The sequence below is a fragment of the Schistocerca gregaria genome, chromosome 4 (assembly GCF_023897955.1).
Source record: "Schistocerca gregaria isolate iqSchGreg1 chromosome 4, iqSchGreg1.2, whole genome shotgun sequence".
In the NCBI taxonomy this organism is placed as follows: domain Eukaryota; kingdom Metazoa; phylum Arthropoda; class Insecta; order Orthoptera; family Acrididae; genus Schistocerca; species Schistocerca gregaria.
The window spans coordinates 784,625,754-784,649,253 of NC_064923.1; positions in this window are offsets into that span (position 1 = coordinate 784,625,754).

The following is a 23,500-nucleotide window of genomic DNA, read 5'->3' on the forward strand; positions in this document are numbered from 1 at the left end:
CAGTCTCTTACTCGGTACCCAGGAAGAATTTGTGTACTCCAAAAGCCTGCGTCTGAAATAAATCTCGAATGCGAAAAGGTGTTACAACAGCATCCGACAAACACACAGAAATAAAAAAATAAACTGATATAAACTCAGGAGCCTGAAACGAATTATCTCGGATCGCTACCTGACTTTCTGTCCTCCTGGAGGACTAAACGTTTCAGCGTCAACTGAATTTGCTGAGGTACTTGGCTCCAGATTCCTGTACATATACTCACTACTCCGTCCTGCAAAGACTTTAGATCCAGCTGCGAGGGTGGCGTAAAGCCGCCGTATTCGACCCTCGGTAATTTGAATCACACAGATCATTTCGCCCACAATTTTGTTTTACACTCGGTTTGATTTCCTCCGAAGAATGTTGCTACCCACCTCGGTTTCCCATTACTCTCGGCGTTCCGGCCCAGCGAGCAAACAGAAAGGCGCCGAATTCCCTCCTTCCCTCCCCCTCCCCCTCCCCTCCCCGAAACGATTAGAGAACGCGGACTGTAAACACGGTCTGGTGCGCTGTTTTGCTAAAGTAACGCCCCGACCGACGATAACTTCTTGAACGATTTCTGGAAGCTAAATTTATCATCCGCGCCACATAAAATCAACATCTGGGGAAGGATGCACTGCTATCAAAGCAGGAAAGACGAATGACTGTTGTTCGAATTTGTTTGGTTTCGGCACTCATACATCAGCTTAGGCTAATCTGGTACGTGCTGAAGTAAGAAACTCGTCGTTCTCTGCTGAAAAGGAGTATCGTGTAAATAAATTATTGTAATATGTTCAATTACTTGTAACGAGCAACTTGCGAATAGCGTCGTTCGAAATCGCTTTCAAGGCTTGTACCGTCACATACCATGCGCTATTTTTCAGTCTTTCCTCGCATTTCCATATTTAACAGGTCACTGGCCTGCCGTTTGTATTGAATACAGGCAGTTTTCTTATATACAACGATCTAAGTGAAGAAATTTCTTTAATAGTCACAGACTTTTCTTACGTAGTAGGTACAAAAATTTTAGCTATTGCTATCAAACGTCACCATCGATGGGAAAACTTGTACGAATATTCTCAGAGCATTCGTGCACATGAATATCTTGTTTTTCTTTATTTCTTTTTAATCTTCACTTTCCTTACTTTCATGAGCGTTACTATCCCCATCTTTTCCTTAGCGTGCCAACATCGTCGTCTTTCATCTGACATTGCTGTATGTAACTTTAACGGAAGTCTTTCTGGATCATTTATGCAGCTGCCCAGTCTTCTTCTGGTTTATTCTGGCTTTTCTTGTACACTATCTACCTGTAGTCCTTCAATGATGCCTAATTTCCGATGTTGTCTGTCATTTTGTATCGTCTGGCATTTCTTAAAAATTTCATGCCTATCTTTAGAATATTACTTCCCAATTTGTTATTTGAAACCCAAGACTCAGACCCCTGTAGCAATTATCCTGCAAAATTTTATTTGAGCTTCTTACTTCAGCTTTCAGATGGCTATTCCATGATCACTATATTCTGTTTTTCATTTATTTTTATACTGTTGTCGCATTCAGAAGACAAGTCACAACCAACATATATTCAGCGCATATTTTGATAAGTCTTTGTTGCACTTTTTGTAGATTATCCACCAGTGTAAAATGAAGAAGAGACCATCAGCGTAAGGAAGTAAATTTAGCAGCAGTGATAAGACGTTCAGTTGAAACTCAGTGTTAATTATAAAATTCCATCTGTGTTCGGCACACAGAAGTAGGAGGTAAACTGTAACCTCGTTTAACCGTTATGCTTCCTGGTACTGGATCTGTTGGTCTTCAGTCAATATCTATAACACTGTGTTTTCAGAAACACGTTTAATTGGTAACACGTAACAAATACGTGGATTACCATCGGGTTTTCATTGTATTCTACACCTTATCAGAGCTTATGAAATCTGAGTTTACTGATAAAACTCCCTTTGAGTATCAGTAAGCTGGAGTAAAACTAATATTGCTGGAGGACGGCGGTTCCGCCGCTGAGACGATAAATCTTAATCTGCATTTATGTACGGAGAAGGCTGGCTCACACTTTCACCACATGCGGTATCATGTAAACACACTGTTTTCGAAATAAAGCTAACTAAGCACTGACCTTGGAAACTTGCGGTGGTTTCTTACTTTGTCCACCTCACGCTAATGTACGATCAGTTATTTGCTTTTGGATCAAAGCATGACCCATGTTATCGGCTGTTTACGTCCTCTGCGCAACGGGTGGTGCACACAACCAGGATGTCACCCCAGCAGTGCGGGCTGCCTACCCTCCAGGGAAACCTCATATTGGCTCACCAATTGAAAAACATTATTTCTACATAAAGAGTGAGGATCAGTGCTTACAATGGTTACGGCCTTTTGGTTGCCTTTTGTATGTCGCGTTCTAACTGGTCACGTAAATATGCTTTAAGTTAGGCACTACATAGATCTAACAGTGTTAGGATGTGAACGCCAGTTTTGAATGTTTTAAGGCAAGAAGTCTGGATCTCATAACACCATGTTGTGTCATTGTGTCTTGTAAACTTATCCGTGTATGCCAGTTTTAATTGCTTCATCGATAAACAGCTCCCATTTAATAGCTGAATAATACATTTCATGTCGTCATCACTGAAGGCGCGTAGCTCCCTCACTTACGTCCACAGTGTGTTTCAGAATAAGCTTTCAAAAATTTGTGGACAGGTTGCTTACTCCAAAACAAGAAAAGAATGTCAAGTAAACACAAGCTGTAAAATGCATACTCTAAGAGCTATGAGCACATGTCCGTTCTCCAACCTGTGAATCACAGCCCCTTTACTGTTAGATCTTTGCTTTCCATATTTTGCGAGGAGGTGGTATGAAGCAAAACACGAAAAAACAGTCCGGTAAACATGGTCTCTAAAACGCGTGCCTTAAGAGTCACGAGTGCTCGTTCATCTTCGCTGCTGTGGAACACGTCTCTTCTACTGAACAAGTGCTCATGGCTCTTAAGGCGTGTATTTTAGAGCCTATGTATACTCGATACATTTTTCTCACAATGTATGGAAAGCAAATACCTTGCAATAGAGGAGATGTGGTTCACAGTATAGAGAATAAATACGTGCTCATCGCTCTTAAGGCATGCATTTTAAAGCCTATATTTACTGGACATTTTTTCCTTGTTTTCTGTAGTTAACCACTCCCAAAAATTTTAAAGCGTCATTTTGAAACACCTTGCATGTCATCCTCTTTATTTGTGCCAAGGAGACCGCTTCCTGTGGCTCAGCGTATAAGACGAAGCATTTAGTATGGTACGTGTCGCTCGCCATGGCGAAACTCCAGCAATACCAGAATTAATCTAAAATGATTCTTTCAATATCGAAGCATTAGATAGCAACGTGATGATAAGTGATATAATTTCCAGTGCTGCAAAGCATCAAATCAACGACATATCACAGAGTACAACAGCATTTTTGATCCAGTTCTGGCCTCCAAGGGACGTCCATCCTGAATACACGTGTTATCTTTTCTCCTTCGCATACAACTTCCTATGTAACTGAGTCCTAACGAACATCCACACCTCCTTTGTACGTCGCAGAACAGTAGAAGAAAAGGGACACTGAGTTACACCAAAATTCATTAAAAATTATTATAAAAAGTACTATTTTCATGAGATTAACTGGAAGTGTGATGCAGCAAAGCTGGAATGATCAGACGAGAAATACAAGACTGTAGAAGGATACATGACTGTGGTACAGATAGATACCGTCCTAAAGAAATTAAAGAGAAGTTTGGGGTTAAAAGAACATGTTCTATGAATATTAGCAGCTCAAATGGCACACCAGTAACAGAAGCAAAATCAGAGTAGTTTCTAAAGAACCGTCGACAGCGAGGTCGTTATGGACGGAGCGGAAGCTGGCATTACGGATGGTAAATCACGGTAAACCTAGATCTGGATGGCCGGACGCGGATTTGAAACTTCGTTGTCCCGAATGCGAGTTCCGTGTGCTAACCACTGCGCCACCTCGTTCAGTTGGAGTACAGAAAGGAAAGATGAAAGGTGGAAGTAATATCACCTGCACACGGAAAATAAACCTGAAAATAGAAATGAAACACGAGGTATTCAGGGCCTATCATAATTAATGGAGTAAGCGTATACAATGGGAAGTACACGACACTAGAAGCAAAAAAGTCTTAGTAAAGATGGGCTCTGAAACGCATACCTTCAGAGCTATGAGGACTTGTTCAGTGGAAGAGATGTACTTCAGAGTAGCGAAGATGAACGAGTGCTCCTAACTCTTAAAGTATGAACTTTAGAACCCATGTTCAAAAGATAATTTTTCCTTTTTAGGTCCACACTAACACCTCCTAAAATGTGGACAACAAAGAGCTTACAGTAGAAGAGATCTGTAAGATGAACAAGGGCTCGAACTTCTTAAGGTATGCGTTTTATAGCCCTTGTTTATAGATACTTCTTTGCTTCTAGTATCGTGTACTTTCAACTATATATGCTTACGCCATAATTATGATACAGCATATAATACTGTGAGATGAATTAGGCAACTGAAAGACCTAAGTCAAATCAAGGCCCCTGAGGTAGACGACATTTCTTGACAATTGTTAAGATTCTTAAGAGACCTATCCATGAAAAAATTATTCTATTCAGTATACAAGATAAATGACATAGGTGAAACACTCTCCGACTTCGAGGAGAATGTAATAATTCGTACCTGAAAAAAGGTGTTTCCTGACGTGTGAATATACCGAGCCAGCAGTTTAATAAGTCATAACTTTAAAATAGTGACACCATTTTCGTTACGGAAGAATGGAAAAACTAGTAGAAGCCGATTTCGACGAAGAACAGTTCGGGTTCCAGAGAAATGTAGGAACACGTGAGCCTATACTGACCCTCCGACTTATCTAGAGAGATAGACAGAAGAAAAGCAAACCAATGTTCATAGTAGTTATAGACTAAGACAAAGCTTTTGTCATAGTTACTGAAATATAGTCTATGAAGTTCTGGAGGTAAACCGATAAAATAACGAAGGGTAGTAGACATCCTCAGACGGGAAGGTTGAAGTGAACACTGTAGGAAAAATCTACTAATACCAGTATTGCTGGCTCCTATTTAGAACAGAATTGAGGTAGATTCTTGCTACACGTCAGTCAGGGGCCTGAATATGGTGTAGTAAAACGCTGAAGCGGTTGCCAAATGAGATAAGATTAAACATTGACGGCTGAAAGGTATTTAATCTGACATAGAAGTCCCACAATTATGTCCAAAAAGATGAGCGTACAGAGTGCAAGTGGGCTGTTGGTTCCACTCCAGACGTTTCCTTCTGTGAAGACGCGCCACAGGGACACATACAGCAGATCTCTGACAGTAAAGGTCAGTCTGCTGAAGCCTTCTGTGCACCGTTTGCTTCGCTACGACACGTCCAGGGGATGCTGCGAGGTCAGATAGCAACTGCCGTGAAGTACTAAGGCGGTACCGTCGTGCCCTTACGGCCACATAACGCTTCTCTCTTTCTGGTGTTACACGGGGTCGGCCCTTCCTTGTCTTGGGGATACAGTTTCGGTCTCTATAGACAGTCGCCTCATCCGAGAAACAACAAAACGATTCTCACTGAGCCATCGAACCACATGAGTTTGCCACCCACCTACTTCCACTCTTCCCATGACCCTCCATCGCGGGAGTCTGTAGGCGTCTTCTCAGTGCAATACTGCACCCCCTGTGGCTGTGTACACAGCAACTGTGCCCGTGGGACTGCGCGGCAAACACTATCCCGTATGATAGGCGCCGCGACGTCATTATTGGCGTGGTTGTCCGTTAACCAGAATGCCATCTTCCGTGCAGGACACGATCGTACGGACATGTGTTCACAGTCTGTATAGTTATATCGTGAATTAGACACAGGACGGAGAAACAGTGGTTTGTTGCTTTAATTTGTAACGTTGTGTGGAAGTGAAATGTGGATGATGAACAGTTAAGAACAGAATAGAAAATTTTGAAATGTGATGCGAGAGAATAAAGCTGAAGAGTAGGTAGGTAGATGAAATAACTGGTGAGGAGGCACTGGATCGAACTTGGTAGAAAAACAATTTGTGCCCCGAAGTAACTCGAAGAAAGGATCGATTGAAAAGACATTTCGAGGAAGTGAGGGGACTACAAATTATATAGCGAGGCCAGAGAGTTTCGTGACAAGTTGCTTCAAATGAGCGTAGACAGCAGTAGTTGTTCAGAAATGAAGAGGCTTGCCCAGAATAGAGTAGCACGGAGAGCTGCATGAACCCGGTCCCCGGACAGAAGGCCACGACAACACCTGTCTCCGTCTATCGGCAGTGGTTCGACAATTAATCTGTCATTCACAGCCACATTGCACATTCTTCTTCGTCGAATACACTTGCCGATGTAGTAGCACTTGCAAACACAGTACACCCAGGCTCACACAATATCGGAGTGTTGCAACACAACACGACGCGTGGTGGCAGCCAGTCGGTCGCTGCCGAAAGAGGAATACGTGGGGAAGTCGAAATGCCTGTTACCAGGTCCGGTTTCTGGAAGACAACAGAAAGACCCTACTAAGTAGCCCCAAGAGAGAACGCACACTTCTCCGTATGCCCGATCTGCCGAAAAGAGGCCACCGAGAAGCTGCACCTGCAAACACCGGACTCGCTCAGATTGTTATATGGGGCTCCCAGAATTCTTGTCGAAGGCGCACCGTCCCCAATCCTGCCAGGTGACCGGAGGAGCCTCTCAGCACACAGTTAGGTAAGTGCAGACACCACTCTTGCAGCTCTCTCCGCACGGGTCACCCTCTCATTAGGGATGCACTAGGACTCTCACTGCTTGGCAAACTGAGACATTAGGCGCTCTGGCGAGACAGCGGCCCCACTTTGAGGTTTTCCTCTCTTTGAAGAACACTACTAGAGCGGGTGAACAGAGAAGCGAGCGCACGCTACACTCCTCCGCCTGTCCTAGCAAAACTATGTACGCGGCACTTTACAGGAGAAGTAACGACAGAGAGTGCAGGCTCCTATAACGTCTGAACTCAGTACGTCGCGGCAAAGTCGTCGTTATGAAAGAGAAGGGGAACAGAAACTTCTGTTTCTGTATGTGATGGTAGGCAGAAAAGCTGAGATGTACACTGGAGCGTATTGCTTACCGTACGTAACCCGTATGCATGGGAACACACTTCTCTATACAGGACAGAGTTGTGGTTCTCTCATAACACTGGCCACGTGGCGCCCTCTGTCAGACGTGAGCAATTTTACGGTCGAGTTGGCACATACGTGGCAGTGTGGGTGTCCCGACCAGCACCTCCGTCGCGTTCTCCGACCGTTACCGAGGACACAGGCCGCAGGACGAAGCGCTGAGGCAGTCAACGACAGCCGGCCACCATCGGCCGCCTTACGGAAGAGCACACGCCAAATGAACTCTGCAGTCCGCTAAAATTGCAGCACCACTGGAAATTGCCTGTTGATGCCACAGTTTCAGTTCTTCTCGCTACATTTTGCTTTTAGTAGATCGAGGCAGTTATACTTTCAATACTTTACGTATTTCTGCTACACGCAGCTTCGACTGATCGACATACTCTCTTCGAGTAACCTCTTTGCACGGTCACTCAGTCGATTTCGCATCTCTGGGGAGTCAGTATGTCTTCCTCCCAATGAGAAGCCTCGGCGGGTTAGTAGCCACGAGGCCGCCTTTGTCTGCTAGAGTACTCGCCGTGCCACTTCTGTTCTGTTCTGCTGTGTGCCCTGGTGCGGAGGTCCTGTGCTCGGGCTCCCGGCTCAGTCTGGTGGCAATCTGTGCTGGCGTGGACTCTACACTTCTGAAGGAGTCGGGTGAGGCCATCTCAGTTACCTACAGCGGTGAAGCTCAGCGAAGTGTTTAGGTTATTTCGGCAGTGCTTGCTCACGATTACTCTGCGATCAGGGAAGCGGCGGTATCCATCCGCAAGGTAAAATGGAAACTCATCGGTTGTTCAAAGTCGATTAAATGGGAGGCGATTATAGCAGTTCACATTATCTTTTCAGTCCGTCACGATGTAGATTTAAAATTACCACCCTATGCTGAATTCTGAGAGAGTTATTGTCTTGTTTAAAGTCATCTACTGAGACTTCCATATTTCGTTCATTTTTTAAGGTTGAGTAACTAGTACACTGTTTTTCATCCACCGATTTCTCTTTATTTCTAGCTAGTTTTCGGCTTATTAGGTCATTTTCGAGAAACAAACGCTAGCCAGTTGTCTCCTAAAGATGGCCTAATAAGCCGAAAGCTAGTTTGAAACAAACACAAACCAGTAGAACAAAAGCAATATACTTGTTATTCAACCTTAAATATGGGACTTTTCTACCAAGAACTAACTGAAGAATCCACAAATTTCGATCATTCCTCGCGAAACTGAATTGTGTACCGTTTCGTTGACAACCCATGTGGTTTTGTAAATTAATTCCTTTCGTTTGGTAAAAGTAAATGTTTTTATCAACGAAATTGCTTTTGAATTACTCTGTCCAAACTAAGTCACATTTTTTCGCCAGATACTGTGCAAAGTCGCATGGCGGGCGTCTTGTTGTAACTTGCAGTTCCATTTGCGGCTAACGAATGTTCTGATGTATCAGAGGTTTCATATTAAACTGCTTACGCAAAAATTTAACAATAAGTAGTTTCTCCTTGAATGTGATGAGGTCACAGATGCTCACACGGTACGCCGACAAGTGATGTTTCGACGATCGCCGCTTGCTGCGCGTGCTGCGGAGTGATGTCGCACATTACTCTGATGTTAGGTTCAAATGACATTTATAAATTTTGCCCTGATTTTGGTGGGTCAGTTACACTTTTTTTCTATGACTGTATTTTGCAGGGCCTACGTAGGTAATTTTAAACAAACCAAGTTTACGTACCTTAATCTCAGCGAACAACGAAGAAAACAATTCAAAAATTTCACAGGTAACTTATCCATGTTAGTTATGCCTACTGAAGCAGAATTAAGAGATAAGATACAAAAATCCAGAGATATACTTGTTTCAATTATCCCATTTTTTTAATTGTGAATATTTGTACATGTAAGCCCCTAGATTCATACCTGTTCAAATCAGTATCATGATAGTGCCTCAGTAGATACAGTATAATAAAACAAGTCACAAAGGTCATAATTTTTTATATAAAGGTAGATGAAGTATAAAATAAGCCAATTTGAGAAACTCGCATTCAAAGTTTAAAACCATATTTTCAATTTAAGGCTCAAAAGCAGCCAGAAGCCTAGTCAGAGTCGTTCCCTTTGCCACCCTCCTTCCCTCCTTCCCTCCTTCCCTCCCTCCCTCCCTCCCTCCCTCCCTCCCTCCCTCCCTCTCTCCCTCCCTCCTCTAACCGCTGCCTCCTCACCCTGTGTGACGTCACTTCTTTGGTGATGGACTCGGCTACAGGCTGCTTCTCTGCCTGTCTCGATTCGTGTAACAATTTCAACCTCCTTGCAGTAAGATAGCCTGGGATGCAAATAAGATAGACTGGGACAGTTATTCTCGTCATGTTTCCATCTTTTTAAGTGTCAATGTAGTAGGATTAACTCTCCGTATCAGTGTATTTAACCCTACAAACACATTTTTCGGCATACTTTCAGGTAATATTGTTGAAGGACTCATGGAGATTCTGAGTCCGCCCATGTATATACTTTCGGAGGAGGTCTGGATGAACTATGTTCCAATAAATTCACTTGATGGCGTCCATACCAGCTTCAGGAATAGATTTATTATGTTCAAAATACACTCCCGAAACTTCAGCGTTCCGGAATTTACGCAGTGATTCAGTTCTAGTTGGGCAAAGTGAATGTGTCAGTTTTCTGTCAGTTAAGGGTTTGTGGAATTATGAGGCAAGACTGCTTTCTTCACACTTTCTAAATTTTTCCCTTATTACCGATTAAGCTTATCCGTTGTTTTATCAGTCAGTCGACCCCTCAGTGGCTTGCGATCTGACGATGTGGTTGTGCGAAGAGTTTGTTTTAGCTGTGTGAAGAGTGGATGAGTCCTGTTTTGTGCGTGTCCACAGTATTCTCGTTTCTTTACCTCCACATTTTTATACGGATTTGATTCAACTGCACACTAAAAGGCTTTAGAACCGCATATAAAGAAATCCATGCCAGAAATTGCGTAGTTTCGGAGATAAGAGAGTAATATAATAAAATTAAGGGCTTAAGTGTCTCTATTTACGGAAGTAGTTCGCTGCATTTTACATCCCACGCACCGGCACAGGTAGAAAGTAACGAAATTTCAAGTCTAGTGCATGCACAGCATAGTAGGAAAGACACTTGATAAGCCTGCAGGTGATTTTGGGATATGCAGGCTGGGCTGCTTAGCACATAGAGTTGCCGCCTCTGGCAGAAGCAGACGCAGTGCCCCACCCTGCGTCTACGCTGCGTGGCCCGCACGTAACGCAGCTGGCGTTCTGTGGCCGCAGCAAACTCCACCGTGCACGTTAGCCGACCCTCAGAGCCGTGGAGACAGAAGCTATTACTGCTACTTACGCTACCTTCCCCGTTATGTCTTGCACCTGTAATAAAGTGGGACAAAAGAGCTGTCGTGTGACACGACCCGTCATTCACTCCCCGCGTATGACGCATTTTTTTTATTCAAGTTGAAGCTTCAAGAGGCGAAACCGTATTTCGATCAAATAAGAAAACTAAAGCAGCTTGACGTTTGCTTGTGGAGTCCCTACAGCTTTCTTGTATTGCCTGACAAGAACAGTCATGCACCCAGAAAGGGATGAGGAAACGAAACGAAACCTCGCGGGTTGAGCAGACAAGTGCTGATATTCCAATGATCACAAAGTGTAACTGTGTAATTCTTGAAATTTTTCCGGTATAATGAGCATTCCATAACGTTTCGGGCTTGCAGTCAAATGATGTCGCCATCTTACCACGATATTTCGGCTGACAACCTGTCAGCAATCTTCAGGTGTCTTTTACGGAGTCTTAACTCACCTGAAGATTTTTGGATGGTTGTCAGTCGAAATGTCGTGGCAAGATGGTGACATCATCCAGCTGTAATTCGTAAACCTGATGAAATAACCGTATAATTCTGTCTGACCAAACAGGCATTCACTTATGACTGGATGGCACTATCAATGGCCAGCGCTTTAATGAGAAATTTTCTTCACGTTGAACTACATTCCGTGGATTCATGTCACCAGATATTCACAAGAATGCTTTTAGACACTTCTGATCAAGACTCCCGTTTACCTGCTGTATTAAGTTCCGTGTCGCACTGTTAGCGATACAGGTTGGTGCGCCCACCTGTCACATCTCCAAGAATAAACATGTTGACGTGGTTGAGGCGCTAATAAAATTCGCACGAGCCAAGGCATTTGCATTTGCGGTCGCGTAAGCTAGGCTTCTGCTGCAGCTGCTTTGCCATCCTGTATCTCGGTTGACTGACCAGTCAGACAGTCCCAGATGCTATGGATAGAGTGTCGCTTTGTGTTCAGGTTCATGGAACGGTGCGCTGTCATTCTGCGTCGTGGCAGCAGTTCACCTCTTCCACCAGCGACGCTCCTGCTTCTCAGTGCTGTCATCTGCCACTGCAGGAGTAACTTCACTGCAGCATGCATCACTTACCTGACTCAGCAGCATAATCTTTTGGCCAGGTGAACGGCGTCTATTGCAAGAGGTGATAAATTAGTTTACCATCTCATAAGTACATGGAAAGTGTATGACTGAAAACAGTAAGAAGGATAACACAAGTTGCGACATGGTAGCGAATAAAACAGTGACCTGAATATAGAATTAATTTCCTTTGTTTTACGTCTATGGTCATAAATTTTTGTCATCTGACTACCGGTTTTGATCTATAATGTTTTTATAAAACAGATCTGAAGATGGTCATTATAGGCCGAAACCGGTAGTCCGATGACAAAAATTTGTGACCATAGACGTAAAGTAAAATAAATTTATTCAGTAATAAAGAATTTTATAGAGCGTAAACTGGAAGGAATAACGTTCTATATGAATCTGAACCTTGTTAAGACATAAGCTCAGTCAGTCACGGTTGTTGAGGGACTGCAGATGTAACAAAAAATGGCTCTGAGCACTATGCGACTTAACTTCTGAGGTCATCAGTCGCCTAGAACTTAAAACTGCCCGAGGCAGGATTCGAACGTGCGACCGTAGCAGTCGCTCGGCTCCAGACTGTAGCGCCCAGAACCGCACGGCCACTCCGGCCGGCGCAGATGTAACAATGCAGAGGTCCAATCCTCTAGTTTGCTCAGAGCCACATTTCTTACATTACATGGAAAGGCGCAGGCAATTTTTGATGGACAGCAGGGCACGTGCAATTCCACTTCAACTGGCCGTGTTGCTAATTTCCGGTCGTGCCTTAGCTACCGACTTTGTTTAGTGAAAATTACTAATGGACAACAACTTGACTGTTTCTTGGCGCTGCTAACAGAAATGTGGAAAACTGGTGTAATCGTAACCATATGACAGTGAAAGTCGCATCCCATCGTTAAGATGGTTGAAGCCAACGTTTCTGAACTGTATTTTACGTCATGCTGCGAACTTCGAACTGCTCAGCTGACTTCCTCGAACGGAATGTACTGCGGGTCAACTTCCTGGAACACTGTCGGAGAACAGAAGACTATCGCTCTGCAGCTGCAGCCAGCACGCCAGGCGAATGACAGCACTCTTGTTCCTTTGCTCCTTTCTCAGCGCCGGAATTGTAAAAGCACGGTCTGTCGGCCCTGTGACGTTTGTGCCAACGCAAACTGCGACCCGCGTTTCTCTTTACGTAATTCGGGGGCTCCTTACAGAACAGAGAGTGAGAAAGGCGACAGCGACAGAGAACTGCGATTTGCTGCGGAATCCTTGAACATACTTCCAGTTCAGGTATAATAAATTTCCTCGAGATGGAAAAGCTCCCGTGCACAAAGCAGCGATAGAGCGGACCTCAGCTTGTCCTACTTTTACAAGAAACGCTGCGAACCACGGATCGTGGGCAGCGGGCACATTTCATATCCCTAGACTCCCGGAAAGACTCTGACACATTGCCGCAATGCAGACTATTGACGAATGTGCGAGCATACTGAACAGATTTCCAGATACGTAAGTCGCTCGAAGATTTCTTAAGTAACAGAACCTAGTGCGTTGTCCTCGACGGTGAGTGTTCCTCTGAGACAAGGATATCCCCAGGGAGTGCCTCAGGAAAATGTGACAGGGCCGCTCTTGCTCTCTGTAGGTCTACACACAGATTCTTTGACGGACAGGGTGAGCGGCAGTCTACAGCTGTTTGCTGATGACGCTGTGGTGCACGGGAAGGTGTCATCGCTGAGTGACTCTGGGAGGGTACAAGAAGACTTAGACAAAATTTCTATTTGATGTGATGAATGGCAGCTACCTCTAAATGCAGAAGAATGTAATGTAATGCAGATTGAAAGGAAAAAGAAACCCGTAATGTTCGAATGCAACATTAGAAGCGTGCTGCTATTAAATATCTACACTACTGGCGATTAGAATTGCTACACCACGAAGACGACGTGCTACAGATGCGAAATTTAACCAGCAAGAAGAAGATGTTGTGATATGCAAATGATTAGCTTTTCAGAGCAATCACACAAGGTTGGCGCCGGTGGCGACACCTACAACGTGCTGACATGATGAAAGTTTCCAACCCATTTCTCATACACAAACAGCGTTGCCTGGTGAAACGTTGTTGTCATGCCTCGTGTAAGGAGGAGAAATGCGTACCATCACGTTTCCGACTTTGATAAAGGTCGGATTGTAGCCTATCGTGATTGCGGTTTATTGTATCGCGACATTGCTGCTCGCGTTGGTTGAAATCCAATGATTGTTAGCAGAACATGTAATCGGTTGGTTCAGGAGGGTAATACGGAACGCCGTGCTGGAACCCAACGGCCTCGTATCACTAGCAGTCGAGATGACAGGCATCTTATCGGCATGGCTGTAACGGATCGTGCAGCCACGTCTCGATCCCTGAGTCAACAGATGGGGACGTTTGCCAGACTACAACCATCTGCAAGAAACAGTTCGACGACATTTGCAGCAGTATGACCTATCAGCTCGGAGACCATGGCTGCGGTTACCCTTGAAACTGCATCACAGACAGGAGCGCCTGCGATGGTGTACTCAACGACGAACCTGGGTGCACGAATGGCAAAACGTCATATCTTCGGATGAATCCAGGTTCTGTTTACAGCATCATGATGGTCGCATCCGTGTTTGGCGAGATCGCGGTGAACGCACATTGGAAGCGTGTAATCGTCATCGCCATACTGGCGTATCACCCGGCGTGATGGTATGGGGTGCCATTGGTTACACGTTTCGGTCACCTCTTATTCGCATTGACGGCACTTTGAACAGTGGACGTTACATTTCAGATGTGTTACGACCCGTGGCTGCACCCTTCATTCGATCCCTGCGAAACCCTACATTTCAGCAGGATAATGCACGAGCGCATGTTGTAGGTCCTGTACGGGCCTTTCTGGATACAGAAAATTTTCACCTGCTGCCCTGGCCAGCACATTCTCCAGATCTCTCACCAATTGGAAACGTCTGGCTCGTCACAATAAGCCAGTCACTACTCTTGATGAACTGTGATATCGTGTTGAAGCTGCATGGGCAGCTGTACCTGTACACGCCATCCAAGCTCTGTTTGACTCAATGCCCAGGGGTGCGAAGGCCGTTATTACGGCCAGAGGTGGTTGTTCTGGGTACTGATTTCTCAGGATCTATGCACCCAAATTGTGTGAAAATGTAATCACATGTCAGTTCTAGTATAATATATTTGTCCAATGAATACCCGTTTATCATCTGCATTTCTTCTTGGTGTAGCAATTTTAATGGGCAGTAGTGTAGGTTAAAGTTGCAAAGCGATATGAAATCGAGCGAGCGTATAAGGATTGTAGTAGTGAAGGTAAATAGTCGACTTCGGTTTATTGAGAGAATTTAGGCAAACGTTGTTCATCTCTAGAGAAGAGCGCGTATAGGACGCCACTGCGACCCGCTCTTGAGTGCTGCTCGATTGTTTGGAATCCCCACCACGTCGGTTAAACGAAGACATCGAAGCAACTGAAAGGCAAGCTACAAGTTTTGTTACAGACAGAGTCAACCATCAAGCGAGAGCTACGGAGAAACTCAAATGTGAATCCCTGAAGGCAAAACGGCTTTCTTTCCTAACTTAATGATTCACATAGTTTGCTGCTGTGAACATAGCATTAAAAACTATCAAATTTTCTTTAATAAAATCAAACAGCTTACAGTTGGTCCAAATTGGTAGTTTTAGTCAGCCTGGTCTTACTACTTACAAAAGTTCCTCTGAGGACACACTGAAACTGATGGCTGAGCATTTCCCTCCTGAAACGATGACGTTGTTCTAGCGTATTATGACTACCACCTACTTTTTTTATGGGAGTAAATTTTATGAAATGACGGACGGAATGGCTATGGGTCCTCCATTGTCTCCAGCAGTAACAAAATTTGGAAATTTGTGGTACGGTCGTATGGGACCAAACTGCTGAGGTCATCGGTCCCTAAGGTTATGCACTATTTGATCTAACTTAAAGTAACTTACGCTAAGGACAACACACACACCCATGCCCGAGAGAGGACTCGAACCTCCGACGGGGAGAGCCGCGGGAACCGTGACGAGGCGCCTGAGACCGCACGGCTACCACGCGCGGCCCAGCAGTAACCAAATTTCTTATGGAACACTCTGAGGAACGTGTATTACATCTGGCTCCCCTCCGTCCATCTTCATTTTATCGTTATGTTGAAGAGACGTTTATGGTCTGGCCACACGGCACAGAAGCCCTCGAGCACTTAACATTTCAACAGCATGAACCCAAGCACCCAGTTCACTGTCGAGACAGAGAAAGAAAAAAGGCTGCCATTTTTTGAGGTTTTGGTACAATAAAGTCGAATGGACGTCTCGATCGCTCTGTCTACAATTAGCCGACGCACACTGATCTACATTTTAGAGCCCAGAGTTCTCATCATCCAGTCCGGGATAGAGCAGTTTTAAACACATTGGTACACAGTGCAGTGACCGTAAACCATAAAATTACCAAATAAGCAGCAACCAGTCGCAAGACAGTGATGTTTGACGTCTGTCTAAGACAGTGTTATTACTCTGGGAGCATACACGTTGAAAGCACCGATGATGGCTGTTAATCAGTTGAAATCGATTTGCAAAAGTAAATAAAGAAAACATGATCTTGCGACTGGTTGCTGCTTATTTGGTAATTTCACAACAGAAACTGTTAATGACGAGGACCACTTCACTCCGTGGTCAAGCCACGAGTGGCCTACCGGGACCATCCGATCGCCGTGTCATCCTCAGTGTAGGATGCGGATAGGAGGTGCGTGGGGACAGCACACAGCTCTCCCGGTCGTTATGGTGGTATTCCTGACCGAAGCCGCTACTATTCGGTAGATTTGCTCCTCAATTGGTATCGCGAGGCTGAGTGCACCCCGAAAAATGGCAACAGCACATGGCTGTCTGAATGGTCACTCATCCAAGTGCCGGCCGCGTCCAACAGCGCTTAACTTCGGTGATCTCGCTGGAACCGGTGTATCCACTTGGATTTTGAAATTAATTATCTGAAGGACGTGTTCCGAAAGAGCGGTTATGGTTCACGGGGTATGAAGTCAGCATTCTCCAAGAAAAGGAAACGTGAAAATGTTGAACGTTCATGGAATGAGCTCCATATTGTATTCCTTCCTTTCTGCGGCGTTACATTCAGCAAAATATTCATGGCAGGACGATATATAAAACCAACGCGCTGTTAAGGACAGTCTCGGCCTCGGGATCCCTGAGATTTACAACATCAATTGTGAGTGTGAGGAAGCAATCACATCGGTGAGTTATAACGATATGTTTACGGAATGTGTATACATAAACATACAGTTATAAATGTCCCCGTTCGTAGTCGCTAATTATAACAATATGTTTACTTTCGTGATGTAACATATAGCTATAATCAGCGGTGGAAATATATTTGCGAACGCCGACCGTGTGCGGCTGTCTCTTGTTGTATCGCCTGATCAGTCGGAAGTTGCATTGCAGAGGAGAGCAAATGCCTATTCAAAATATAATTACTTTTGGATAGCTCAACATGAATTTCCTAAGGCACCGCAGTGTATCATGCATTTACCAGTAGAATGTGGCGCAGAGAAAATATTTCGCCGCATACAACTTCCGTCCGATTTCGACGAAAGAATTCGTGACTGTGAACTCTCTATTTGGCAGAAACATACAGAAAATTAAATAACTTCATGAAGGAGTGAGACATAGATTCTACACTAAATAAATAGTCCATACACCAATTCCATTTAAATCTGAATTTATGGCAATTAATAGAACTTACACTGCAATGAAAAATTTAACATGGACGACGTTTTGACTGGCACTTCTCTTCTGGTAATGACAATAATTCCTTTGACGTTTTCACATACACGTCGCACAATAAATTTACTGGTATGCAGTATTGCACTTTTAGTATTGCACTTTACTTTACACTAAAATAATATTATTTTTAACGACAATAATACGGCGGCAAGACATGCGTGTCCGACACAAGTTACAAGAGACAAGAGAAGAATGAGTAACTGTTCATCGAGAATATCTCGTACATAAAAAAAGAAATGTGTAAAAGTGTTCTTCTTCTGTCCGTTTTTCGCGCCGCGGTTTTCAAAGTCAGTAACTCACTGCATCTCTGACGGCGCTTCGACAATAAACAAGTTACGTCACAGGTCGTTCACCTTTTACATTCTCGCAACATTATTTGATAACTGCAGCTGTTGCCGAGCGACTGCTCGATTAGTGAATGATTTAAAATGATAAGGCAATCACATAATGTTACACAGTCCATCCGTACCGATTCTGAAGGTTGCAAGCAATACCGACGACATGTTAAAAAATTGGGAACTGGAAAATTTTAGTCGCTGAGCACATCTTTAGAAACAAACTCAAAATACTGTTTCTGTAATTAAGGAGGCTTCGTTGAGCAAAGTGCAACAATTTTACTCAAATATATTACACATTAACGCAAAAACTTTATTTTTTACGCAGTAGCTATGAAAAAAGAACGCAATTAAATCTTTTTCTGAGTTACCTGCCTTTTCGAGGAACAATTTAAACCTATTATCGAGATTAAACTTTCTATTGAGAAACATCTCAAGAAAGAGATCCACTAGACGCAGCGACAGACTAAAGTCTTAAATGGTCTTCGGTAGTCTTGGCCTGGAGTGCTGCAGTGGAGCAGGCGTACATTTATATGAGCAGTCAGCGAGAAACGACCTGGAGTGCTCCGAATTTTGCATAGTAGGTCTACCGGAGCAGGGACTCTTGAAATTGCCGAGTATCGGTGGCACAACTTAGATTTTCCAGAAATATTCGTGTGGACTTCCAAATTTCAGTTAGTTAACGAGCGTCTCGAAGGCGTAATAATTCTCCCAAGTTGGACAGAGCTGCACACAGAAACATTTCAGTGAGATGACGAGTGCTTAGAACTCATAATAAATGTCGTAAGTTGGACAGCGGTGAGCATACAAACTTTTAGCGAATTAGTGTGCATGTGAACTTGTAAAATCAGTTCCGTGAGTCAGCGAGTGCCTGGAGTTGTAACAGTTTCGCATGTTGGACAAACTTATTTCAGCGTGTTAGCATGAGCTTCACTTAGGGTAATTTCATCCAGTTAAGTTGGTTAGGAGCTTCAAGTCTGAACAAGCGACTGTACATAGAATAATTTCTGTAGTTTACGGGAAGTGCATTTTAGTTAGCGTGTTGCTTTGTTCTGATATATAATTCAAGAAGCATCATTTCTGCCCCTGTGATAATTCAACCACAAAAAGCAACTAATAAACTACATTTATTTTCAAACCGAAATCCAGGTGAGTTGAGAACATCATTTGAATTTCATCACCGCAATTTAAATCCTGGTTGCGTTTTTATATGAACTGTTGAACAGTAGCACAGAAATTAGAACGATGGTGCGACAAATGCATTGGAAGTTCCTTAGCGAATAAATGAGGCCAAACATCTTAAAAGCAACCACACTTTGACACCAAAAATCTCGAAAAGATCTTGACTAATTTACGTCGGATTGTTGCATGGTACTCTAATAGACGTTTGGACGGACATCGGCTACGTATTTTTAAATATATGTGGAATATACACTGGCGAGCCAAAGTATTAGGGCCACCTACAGAATAGCTTGTTGGTCCAAAAGCTTCGGAAAAAATACAGCATCGATTCTGTGTATAAGGGATCCGACATTTTGTTAGCACGTTTGTGGAAGTATGTGACAGCGGATGTATATACACGAATCATGTAGCTCCCGTAAATAGCGGGCCGCTGATTCGTGTACGTGTTGATAGCGCCAGGTAGCGACGCAGAAGAGTTCCATCGGATTCATATCTGGCGTATTTGGTGGCCAAGTAATCAACGTTGTTTCACTCTCATGCTCTACAAAAACACTGTAGCACGATTCTGGCTTCGAGACACGGACAATTACACTGTTGAATATGACATCGCCGTCAGGGAAGAGATCAATGAGCGTGAAGGGAAGCAGATGGTCAGCAGTTGAAACGATGTCTTTGATTGCTACCAAAAGTTCCATGCAAGCGCAGGAGAACGTTTTCCATAGCACAATACTGCTGCCACCAACCTGCGCCCGCGGCGCGCTGCACGTTTCGAGCCGCGTTTCTGGAGACGACCAGCGTTCTGGTGTAGCAAGAAACACGACTCATCCGAAGAGCCGACACGTTTCCGTTGATCGACGGTCGAATACCTGTGGTCAGACGTCGTTGTATCAACAGGGGAACACGTAGGCGTGGTCTGCTGCGGAGTTTCGTGCTCGACCATCTACCACGAACAGTGTGTACCGAAACGGTTGTGCGTGCACCACCAGTGAGCTCTGTCGGCAGAGATGGCACCCTACTTTACAGAGCAGTCAAGCCTCCGAACGCCACGTTCCCCAACCATTTAGCGCCGAGCAGCAGTTTCACTGTTCCCCTAGCACTTTCCATAGATGCTCACGACAGTTCAACTAGCTTAAGCTTTCTCGAGGTACTCGTTAACAGGCTCTGCATAATAATAATCTACCATTTTTCAGAACCACGTACCTTAACGGATTTCCCCATTTACAGCCCACATCTTCGCGACGGTGATCCCCCATCCGTCTCTGCTCCGCTTACATACTTTCGTTACCGCGTCACGTGCCCGAAACACCACCACGTGGTATACAGTGTCACGGTGACCAGTTTAGATTTTAGATTAGATTAGATTAATTTTCATTCCACAGACCCATAACAGAGGGAATCCTCCTGGGTGTGGAACATGTCAGATAAACACATCACAAAAATGTAATTAGAAAAACTTGAGTTTCATTAATTTTAATGATCCTCCGTCAATAAACAGTAAAATTATGTACATGAATTAAATTTAAACTTCTAATATTTACAGGATTAATACTTACATCTGCTTTCATTAAATCCATCATTCAGACATTTGCTAGTTTCTTGGCTATTACAACCAAGTATTGTCAAAAATTAAACTAAATTATTCATCTCAGTGATCCTCAGTTAAGAACAGTCAGATTATGTACAAGATTTAAAACTAAACTTCCACTATTTACAGACTTAAGACTTACATCTGCTTTCCATACAACCATCATTCACATAGTAGGTAGTTGCTTGGCTGTTACAGCCAAGTATTGTCAAAAATTATAAAGTATAATATATTTTCATCAAAATGGTCTACTGCTAATGAGAAACTTATGGATGGAATAGAAGGAGTTGGCCACCAAAAATTATTTTAAATTATGTTTAAATTGTGCCTTGTCTGAAACCAAACTCTTAATGGTTGCTGGTAACTTATTGAAAATATGCGTTGCTGAATACTAGACTCCTTTCTAGACAAGAGTAAGTTCTTATTCCTAGTATTGATACTGTGTACTAAGCAGTTAGTTGGAAAAAGAGATGTATTATTTACAACAAACTTCATTCAGCAAACAAACAAAAAAATGAGAAGCTGTGGGTAATATGCACAATTCTTTGAATAGGTTTCGACATGATGTTCTTGGATTTACACTACTCATTACTCTTATTATACGCTTCTGTACTCTAAAAAATTTTCTCTGTTTGTGGAGTTACTCCAAAATATGATACCATATGACATAATGGAGTGAAAATAAGCAAAATATGCCAGCTTTTTTTATATTTATATCTCCTATGTCTGACATCATTCGCAATACAAACACAGACTTGTTTAGGCCCTTTAGCAGTTCTTAGTATGTTGCTACCAACTGAATTTATTTTTAAGTTGTAATCCCAAGAATTTTACACTCCCAACTTCTCCTATTTCCATGTTATCATATTTTATACACATACCAGAAGGAAATCTCTTGGAGGTTCTGAACTACATATAGTGGGTCTTTTCAAAGTTTCATGACAGTGAATTGGCTATGAACCACTTACTAATGTCAGTAAAAATTTGAATAGCTGCCGTTTCTAAATTTATATTTGATTTACTATTTATTGCAATGTTTGTATCATCTGCAAATAAGACAAACTTGGCATCTGGTAATGTAACAGATGACAGGTCATTAATATACACAAGAAACAATAGTGGACCTAGTATGCAACCTTGGTGAACACCACATGTAATTTCTTTCCCAGTCAGATGATGTCTGATTGCCTACTGCTGAAATGTTACGTAATTACACCCTTTGTTTTCTATTAGTGAGATATCACTGACACCACTTTGCAGCACTACCAGTGGTCATAATGTTTTAGCTGTTCGGCACATACGAGAGTCGTCCACAAAGTAAGTTCCGTTTCTATTTCTATCCGCGGTAGCGCTACGATCGCAGTTCCGAGCATGCTCGGCAGTTACTCTGACTGAAGAACAAGACGTGTACGCCATTTTCGGATCGCTGCTTCTGACGTGTGCTTTGTAGTGCTTCTTTATAATGTCAGCCGTAACTGAAAATGTTGCCGCGTGTGAAATCAGATCTGTAATTCGTTTTCTAAATGCAAAAAAAAGTTAAACCAAAGGAAATTCATCGACAAATCTGCGAGGTTTACGGACAAAATGCTATGAGTGATTCAATGGTTAGAATTTGGGTCAGACTGTTCAACTGAGAAACTGAAATTTCGAAAACTTTGTTCATTTTGGGTACCCAAAGAACAACGGATGGCAGTGCACCTCAGTTTTTGGCTCGGTATAGTGAAGAAAGCGATGGTTTTCTTTCTCGGATAGTCAGGGGGGTTGGTTCAAAATGGTTCAAATGGCTGTGAGCACTATGGGACTTAACATCTGTGGTCATCAGTCCCCTAGAACTTAGAACTCTTAAACCTAACTAACCGAAGGGCATCACACACATCCACGCGACCGTAGCAGTCGCGCGGTTCCGGACTGAGCGCCTAGAACCGCTCGGCCACTGCGGCCGGCAGTCAGTGGGGTTGAAACTTGGGTATCGTACGACACCCCTGAAACAAAATGACAATCTGTGGAATGGAGACACACTTCATCCCCAACGAAGGTTAAGCCTCAGCAAATCTTGACACTTCGAAAAGTCATGTGCTCCGTTTTTTAGGAAAGAAAAGGCGTTTTGCTGATTGATTTCTCACCACGAGGCCAAACAATCCATGCACATGGTTACTACGAGACCATTAAGAAATTGCGCCGCGCAATACAGAACAAGCGCTGAGGACTACTGACAAAAGGCGGTTTTTTTGTTTTTTTTACGATAATGCGCGACCTCACACGGCGAATGTGGCCAACAATTTCACTGAGACGCATTTGATCATCCTCCGTACAGCCCGTACCTCGCTCCTAGCGACTTTCATCTCTTCTTACACCTAAAATCTGTCCTTGGTGGTCGACACTTCAGCGATGATGACGAGCTGAAAAAACATGTTATCACATGGTTGAATATACAGGCGGCAACCTTCTATGAAGAAGTCATACAAAAACTTGAGCCACGCTTTGACAAGTGCCTACAAAATTTCAGAAGCTATGTAGAATAGTTGTTTAACAATTGTACTTTTTTGTACAATAAATATTTTTTCTGTATCTGTAAACGTTTGTTTTATATAAGCAAACGGAACTTACTTTCTGGACATACCTCGTATACACATACGTACTAAAAAGAGCGCAAAATCATTAGAAGAATCCTAGGATCCAAGTACAAGAATGGCATCCATCAAAACAGATCCAACAAGGAAGTCTACAGCAAAATAGAAAAAATTACAGACACAATCCGTATAAGATGGGCACGATTTTATGGTCACCTCAAACGACTGGACAGAAACAGGTTAATCAAAAATATATTTTTCTTTTTTCATTCAAAACCAAAAACTACGATGCAATGGTTTAAAAGCGCCAAAGAAGACCTCCAGATGCTACATATCAAACCCGAAGATGCTTTTGACAGAGTTCAATTGCGAAAGAAGATAGTGACAAACGGAATAACCCGAGACGAGCAATCGT